At 38.7% G+C, this 7,456-nt stretch overlaps 1 long non-coding RNA gene across 1 annotated transcript; it reads right to left on the bottom strand.

Moving 5' to 3' along the window:
- Positions 1 to 722: 722 nt before the first annotated feature.
- Positions 723 to 5,973, bottom strand: LOC123505096. Its single transcript, XR_006675053.1, has 3 exons — positions 5,360 to 5,973; positions 5,028 to 5,120; positions 723 to 781 (listed from the first exon to the last, which is right to left on the bottom strand). It is a non-coding gene; the product is annotated as an uncharacterized LOC123505096 (long non-coding RNA).
- Between the last annotated feature and the right edge of the window lie 1,483 nt (positions 5,974 to 7,456).

Here is a 7,456-nt window from a genome sequence, read left to right as displayed (position 1 = left end):
TATGGCAAACATTTAAAGCCTACTACCAGTGGCAAACTTTTGATAAACTTTTGATAAAAGGGCACAGATGGACCTGGCAAGCCCACTATCAGAGAATGGTGGAAGTCTTATAACATCAAGCATGCCTTAGATAACATCAAGTCATCTTGGGACAAAGTGAAGACATCTACCATGAACTTGGCATGGAATAAAGTATGGCCAGAACGCGCACAAGACTTCCCAGGCTTCACTGAAGACGACATCAGTGTGATCAGAAATGACATAGTAAATCTGTGCCATAGGGCTGGCTTTGATGAAGTTGATGATGATGATGTTCAAGATTGTTTGGAAAGCCATGCTGAATCTCTCTCAAATGATGAACTTATAGAGCTAGACAAGGCATCACAGAAGGCAGAAAAAGAGGGAGACGAGGAAGAAGAACCTGTGCGTGGCCTGGACATCAAAACTCTTAGAGAATATCTCGGTGGTATCGAAAAAGCTCTGGAAAACCTGAAGGAACGTGACCGAAATCCTGCCAGGAGTAGCAAAGTGGCTCATGACGTAGAGAAAAGTGTCAAGATTTATCAATAAATCTATGATAAAAACAAGAAAAACTAAACAGTCCTCCATCTATTCGTTCTTCAAGCCAGTCAGGAATGTCGTCCCTGTCACACCTGCCGACCCTGCTACAGCTGGCTCTTCCACATCCGCTGCCGACAGTTCTACAGCTGGCCCTTCCTCCATTTCCTTTTTCTTCAGGGCTGAAATCCCTACTGTCTCTTAGCTTCTGGAGGGACATCATCTGAGAATACATGACGAGTAAAAGGTAAATAAAAACATTTTCTTTTTATTTCTTTTGTGCAATACTTTACATTTTTTTTTATGACTATTTTTATGTATTTTAATTTCTGTAGAGGTGACTTTTGATGTGCTGGAGTGCATTTCTTATTATTACATGTTATAATGGGTTCGGTATACGGTAATTTCGATTTACGGCAAGGTTTTCAGGAACGCATATGTACCGTATAACGAGGACTTACTGTATTTAATGGGAGAGGAGCAAATAATGAAGACTAAAGAGGAAAAAGATCTTGGAGTGATCATACAAGAAAATCTGAGCCCTGACAAAACACATAAGCAAGATATTTGGACTATCATATAAGATGTTGACTAACATAAGAGTGGCATTTCATTACATGGATAAAGATATGATGAAAAAAATCAACACAAGCATGATACACCCAAGGCTGGAATATGCAGCAGTGGTATGGTCTCCAAGCTCTAAATAGGATATAAAAAGATTGGAAAGGATACAGAAGACTGCTCTAAACAATGGTGCTGGAATTAAAGGACGTCACATATGAAGAACGACTGAAGGAAATGGGACTGCCAACCTTACAAGATAGAAGAAAACGCAGGGACCTAATAATAATGTATAAGATAGTAAATTATATTGAAAAGATAGACAAAGAAGACCTGGTGCTGTTGATGGAAGAAGATGGAAGTACAAAAGGACATGAAAAGAAGATCAGGATGAGGCAGTGTGTGAAGGATGTTAGAAAATACAGTTTTCCACACAGAACGGTGAAAAATGGAATGCAATGGATAATTAATGGAATTGTCACAACACATAGTGTGCATAACTTTAAAGAAAAACTAGATAAATGGAGACATGGAGACATGACACTATGAGCCCCGCTCGAACCCTGTACAGTACAACTGAGCAGGACACATGCATCTGAGCAGCTAGCAGAGATTACTGCAAAAGGAGTTGGAGACTGGCCTAGATGTATGTACAGGGGGAGAGGGGGCCATAGGTTCTCCTATCTCCAAATTAAATAGTGTTGGATCACATATAAGGAATGAATAGCAAGAGAGAGATGGAACCAAGTAGCGCTGCCAGGCGTATGGCGGAATTAAAACATACGCCGAGTAATCACCAATGCTTTATAGAAACCCCTATTGGCTTAAGGAAACTGACTGATGATACTATGGAAAAGGATTTCGGGTTTTAGGAATGAACGAGGTAACATGAGGCTTATTAATATAGAAAGATAATTAAGATATATGAAGGAGGTGATGTACAGTTTCATGGACAAACAAGAGTGATTGATAATGGAGAACACAGCCCTGAAATTGAGAGTAGCTTAATGTGAGAAAGTCAGTGCAATAAACCAGGAAATGAAAGAGGAGATTCGGGAAATAAGGAAGGAAAGTGACGTTCTAAAAACCACATGCCAAAATTATGAGGTGATGTCCAGTCTCATGGACAAACAAGACTGATTGATAATGGAGAACACAGCCCTGAAATTAAGAGTAGCTGAATGTGAGAAGGTTAGTGCAATAAACCAGGAATTGAAAGAGGAGATTCAGGAAATAAGGAAGCAAAATGACATTCTAAAAACCACATGCCAAAATTATGAAAGCTTTTTAAAGAGCTTGCATATTAAAGTGCAGGATGGAATTACAGACAGGGCAGAAGGTGGTCTAGGTGATAACAAGTTAAAAGAACTATGAAATGAATGGAAACAAGAGCAAGATGAGGAAAAAGTCTAATTTTCAGAAGTGGTAAGGAGACAAATTCAGGAGAACACAAAAGTTGCTGTAATAGAAGCTATCAAGAAGGAAGATTTGGTGCGGGATGCAGTGGACAAGAAAAAGAGCTTCATGATTTATGGAATGAGGGAAAAGAAAAATCCAAATAAATTCATGAGAGAACGTGAAGAAAGGGAAATGGCCAAAACTGTTATCAAACGAGTACAAGACAGCACACAAAAATTTGCCCAAGAGGTGGAGGAAGTGTTTAGGCTGGGAAGGTACAGTGAAGGGGGTAGAGACCAATGAGGGTGAAAATGAAATCTCAAGTGGCTGTAGAAGAAATTATGGCTAGAAAAGGAAAGCTGGCTGATGATGTTGATCACAAGGAAATATGGATAAAAAGAGATATGAACTTAGAGGAAAGGGAAAAGGAGAAAGTGCCAAGAAGTGAAGCTAAGGAAAAAAAGAGAAAAGGACAGAGATCGAGAAGAATAATTGTTGCTGGAAGGTTCTGGATAGGAGACTAAAGAAGTGGTACCTAAGGATAAAAGAGGAGGTCGTGGAGTAGGCAATAAATTAAGAGTGACATATGCTAACAGAGATGGGTTATCATAAAGCATATTGTAAGTTCAGGATTATTTGAAAGAGAAAAGGCTGGATGTAATGTGCATCGTTGAAACAAAACTGAAAAAAGATATTCACGTCAACTTTAAAGACGAGGGATATAATACCTAGAAGAGGGACAGGAAGGATAAAGGGGGAGGAGTGCTAATAATGGTTCGTGATAATATGTGTGTGGAGGATGTGCAATATGGTGAGGACAAAGTGGAAGTAATGGGAGTAACAATCAGAACAGAAGATTTGAATAAAAGAAAAATTATAGTTACATATGTTCCACCAAAGACTAATACATGGGGATCAGAAGAGCATAAAGATATGTAAAGAGAGGTGATAAAGTGCCTAGATAATATGATAAGAAGAGATAGAAGAATACTCTTAATTGGAGACTTTAACTGTAAAAAATAAACTGGAGAGAGATGGAAGTAATGGATAATGCTGGGCAGTGGAGCGAGAAAGTGTTACAGTTGACTATGGTTAATGCAATGGACCAGTGGGTGGAGGAGTCAACAAGGTACAGGGGGGGAAGAAGAACCATCGTTGCTTGACCTAGTTTTCACAAAGAAACCAAAGCCCCCTCCAATCATACAATACCTTTGTCCAATGGGGAAAAGTGATCATGTGACATTAGAGATGCAAATGCAAGAGGAAGATGAGATAAGTTACAGAGAGGATTATGAAGGAGAGAGATTAAATTATGCAAAAGTGGATTTTGAAATATTAAGGATTTATTTTGTTGATATTGAGTGGAGTAATACTATGTGCAGAAAGACTGTACAAGAAAAATATGATATATTCTTACAGAAATACAATGAAGGAGTAAAAAAGTTTGTTCCTGTTTATAGAGTTCAGAAAAAAATACATGCTTGGTACAATGCTAGATGCATATAAGCAAAAAAAGGCAAAAGATAAAGAGTGGAAAAAACTCTTAAAGCAGGGAAATGACAATAACAGATGGCAGTACAAAGGTGCTAGAAATGAATATATTTGGGTAAGGAGAGAGGAAGAAAGAAATTTTGAGAAAAATGAACCCAAACTTCTCTACAAGTTTATAAACGGCAAAACAAATAATAAGGAAACAATTGAAAAAATAATTAAAGAAGGAAAGACGTACCAAACAGAGAAGGAAAGGTGTAAAATAGTGAATGAGAACTTCAAAATGGTATTCACTGTAGAAGATGATTTCACAGAACATTGGATTGTCAAGGATTACAGGAGATTGCAGTGCACAAAGAGGATATTGGAAGATTACTGGATAAGCTGGAAGTCAGAAAAGCAATGGGGCCAGATGGTGTATCAGGCTGGGTGTTAAAAGAATGTAAATTAAATTAAAAGTTCAATAAATGAAGGAAAAGTTCTACTAGAGTGGAAAAGAGCCAATGTAATACTGATATTTAAAATAGGAAAGGCAATTGAACTACTAAACTATAGACCAGTATCACTTACAAGTGTCGTAGGGAAGTTATGTGAAATAACTATCAAAGAAAAATGGGTTGGATTTCTAGAGGAGCAAGTCATATCGAACAGACAATTTGGGTTTAGGACAGGGCGGTCATGAAAAGAATTAAGATCAGGATGAGGCAGTGCGATAAGGATATTGGAAAATACAGTTTTCCACACAGAACAGAGGAAAAATGGAATGCATTGGATAATGGAATTGTCACAGCACATAGTGTGCATAACTTTAAGAAAAAACTAGATAAATGGAAATATGGAGACAGGACACTATGAGCCCTGCTTGAACTCTGTACAATACAACTAGGTAAATACACACACACACAATCCAAGAAGATAACACCAAATCTCTACTATATAAAGAACAATAAGTTAACTCTAGGGTAGAAAAACTCTTACACACAAATAAAACCAATGATATTGTTATCTAACCTGACCTGATCTGTATAGGTCAATGATGGTGGTCCTTGCATTGCTTTAACCTGATGATGGTGAGGTGGCAGTGTGCTGTGCTAGGAGACAGTGGCCATCTGGAAGAGAGGACAAGTTTAACATGAAGTTGACAACATACATCACAATTACTGATCAATGCACAATGATACCAAAGCACAATCAAGGCTGGGAATATTGCAGTTTGAAGTACAAACCAGAAACATCTTCGTCTCAGAATGTAAACCTTACAACTTTGTCTAACAATGATTACAAATATGATGTTAATTACTATCTAGTTAGAAATGATGATGCCTTAACTAACTTTACTCTCTCTCACCTGCTCCCAGGATAGACTGCTGTAAAAGATCAACCTTCTCACAAACACTTCATCTCCTATGACCTTCTAAGACCCTGTTTAAGCCATAGAAGCTTTTCACAAGAGGCAGCTTACCACTGGAGCCATGCCATTCACCCTGGCTGCAACATGAACCATCCATTGTGGTATCAACATTAGAGGTAGTGTGTCTTTGTTTCCTGCAGCATCGACAAATATGGTACAGGAAGACAAAGACATCATCGGATTCACCCTTTGCTATATGACAGCCTGACTCATGGGATGTTCATGACAGTGAACCACAAGTTGAGACACCATGAAGATAAATGCTTCAGTTACTTTAGGATGTCAATGAAATCATCTGATGATCTGCTGGAACAAAATCAATTGGCTAAGATCACAAGCCAAGCCAGCCAAGCATGTCTACTTCTATTTAAATACATGTAAACTAACCTATGAAAACCAGACCTTGACTTACACAGGAACCGCAGCAGGAAGAAAAACTCGTGTGAATGCCTCCACTACCTTGCCTTGAGGGAACAGGGCATTATTCACACCCATTACAAACAGGTTTCCTTTCACCACAACCAAATACTACCAATAATGAATCACTAACAAATGGAAATATTACATCCTAAGCACCTCACTGCAGGGAATATTATGGCCAAACTACTACTAATGGCTACAGATAATACCCCCTTAAGTGTTAATTGCTGGAAATATCACACACTTGATGGCTAGAATATCACACACTTCACTATTAATGGCTGAAAATGAAACAAACTTAACTATAAATGGCTGGAAATATCACCTCCTTTACTATTAATGGCTGAGTTTGGGTTGTATTAGGACAGGCCATCTGGAAGCAGTGACAGCAGCAGCACCACACCACAGGGATGGGCAGCGGCAGGCCCTTGTGCTTGGTGCCTGGTAGTTGCTGGATCACTTTATGAGACTAAGAATTTTGGTACAAGTTAGTATGAATTCAGATAACTAGACTTCAAATAACTAAATTCCCTGTAACTTCAATAATCCTTGAAAAAAAAAAAAAAAAAAAAAAAAAATGAATAACTCTATTAAACTTAAATTTTCCTAAAACTGGAAAAGAAAAAATTTAAAGAAGATTAATACATGGATAGCAGTTTGATAATGAAAATATAAGACTGAGAAAACAAAACAAAATATTCACATTATGTAATAATGAATGTGTGTGTGTGTGTGTGTGTGTGTGTGTGTGTATTTACCTAGTTGTTGTTTATGGGAGGAGGAGTTCAAACTCGTGCTGTCCCGACTCTATATCTACTCTTATCTAACTTCTCCTTAAATCCGTGAATTGTTTTTGCTTCAACCACTTCTTTCTTCAGCACATTCCAGATCCCCACATTTCTTTGTGGAAAACTGTACTTCTTTATGTCCTTTGTACACACACTCATCTTCACTTTTCTCCCATGCTTCCTCCCACTTCTCATATCCTTCACCACCAGATCATCACGGTCCAACTTCTCAATGCCAGACAGAATCCTATACATAGTGATAAGGTCTCCTCTCTCCCTTCTTTTTTCCAGTGTCGGCAGACTCAATTTTTCCAGTCTCTGGCCATAAGGCAGATTCACCAAGGTTTGAGGTAGCTTCGTCGCAGCCCTCTGCACGTGTTCCAGCTTCCTCTTATCCCTTGCCATTCTTGGAAACCAAAGTACCGCTGCATACTCCAACCTGGGTCTAATAATTGTAACAATCAACTTCTTGATCATCTCTTCATCCATGTAGCAGAATGCAGTTCTTATGTTCCTTACTAAATTGTACGCTTCACCAGATTTCCTCTTTACATGAACCTCTGACGAGAGCCCCTCCGTCACAGTTATTCCCACATCTTGATCTTTTCCTAACCTCCAACCCTTCTGCTTACTCTGTTAAACTTTCCTCTCCGTTGGGCTCCTCCGACCACAATCTAATTTCCGTTACTTGTTCTATCACTCCAGTGCAGCCTCAGGACCCGCCTAAGCGGAGGTGCTTCTGGCATTTTACTCTGCTAAGTGGGAGGAACTAAGGCAGTACTATTCTGATTTCCCTTGGGATGATTATTGTTTTCATGTCAGAGAT

The sequence above is a fragment of the Portunus trituberculatus genome, chromosome 17, assembly GCF_017591435.1.
Source record: "Portunus trituberculatus isolate SZX2019 chromosome 17, ASM1759143v1, whole genome shotgun sequence".
Lineage (NCBI taxonomy): Eukaryota > Metazoa > Arthropoda > Malacostraca > Decapoda > Portunidae > Portunus > Portunus trituberculatus.
Note: the sequence above shows the minus strand (reverse complement) of the source record. Positions and strands in the feature narration are given on the sequence as shown.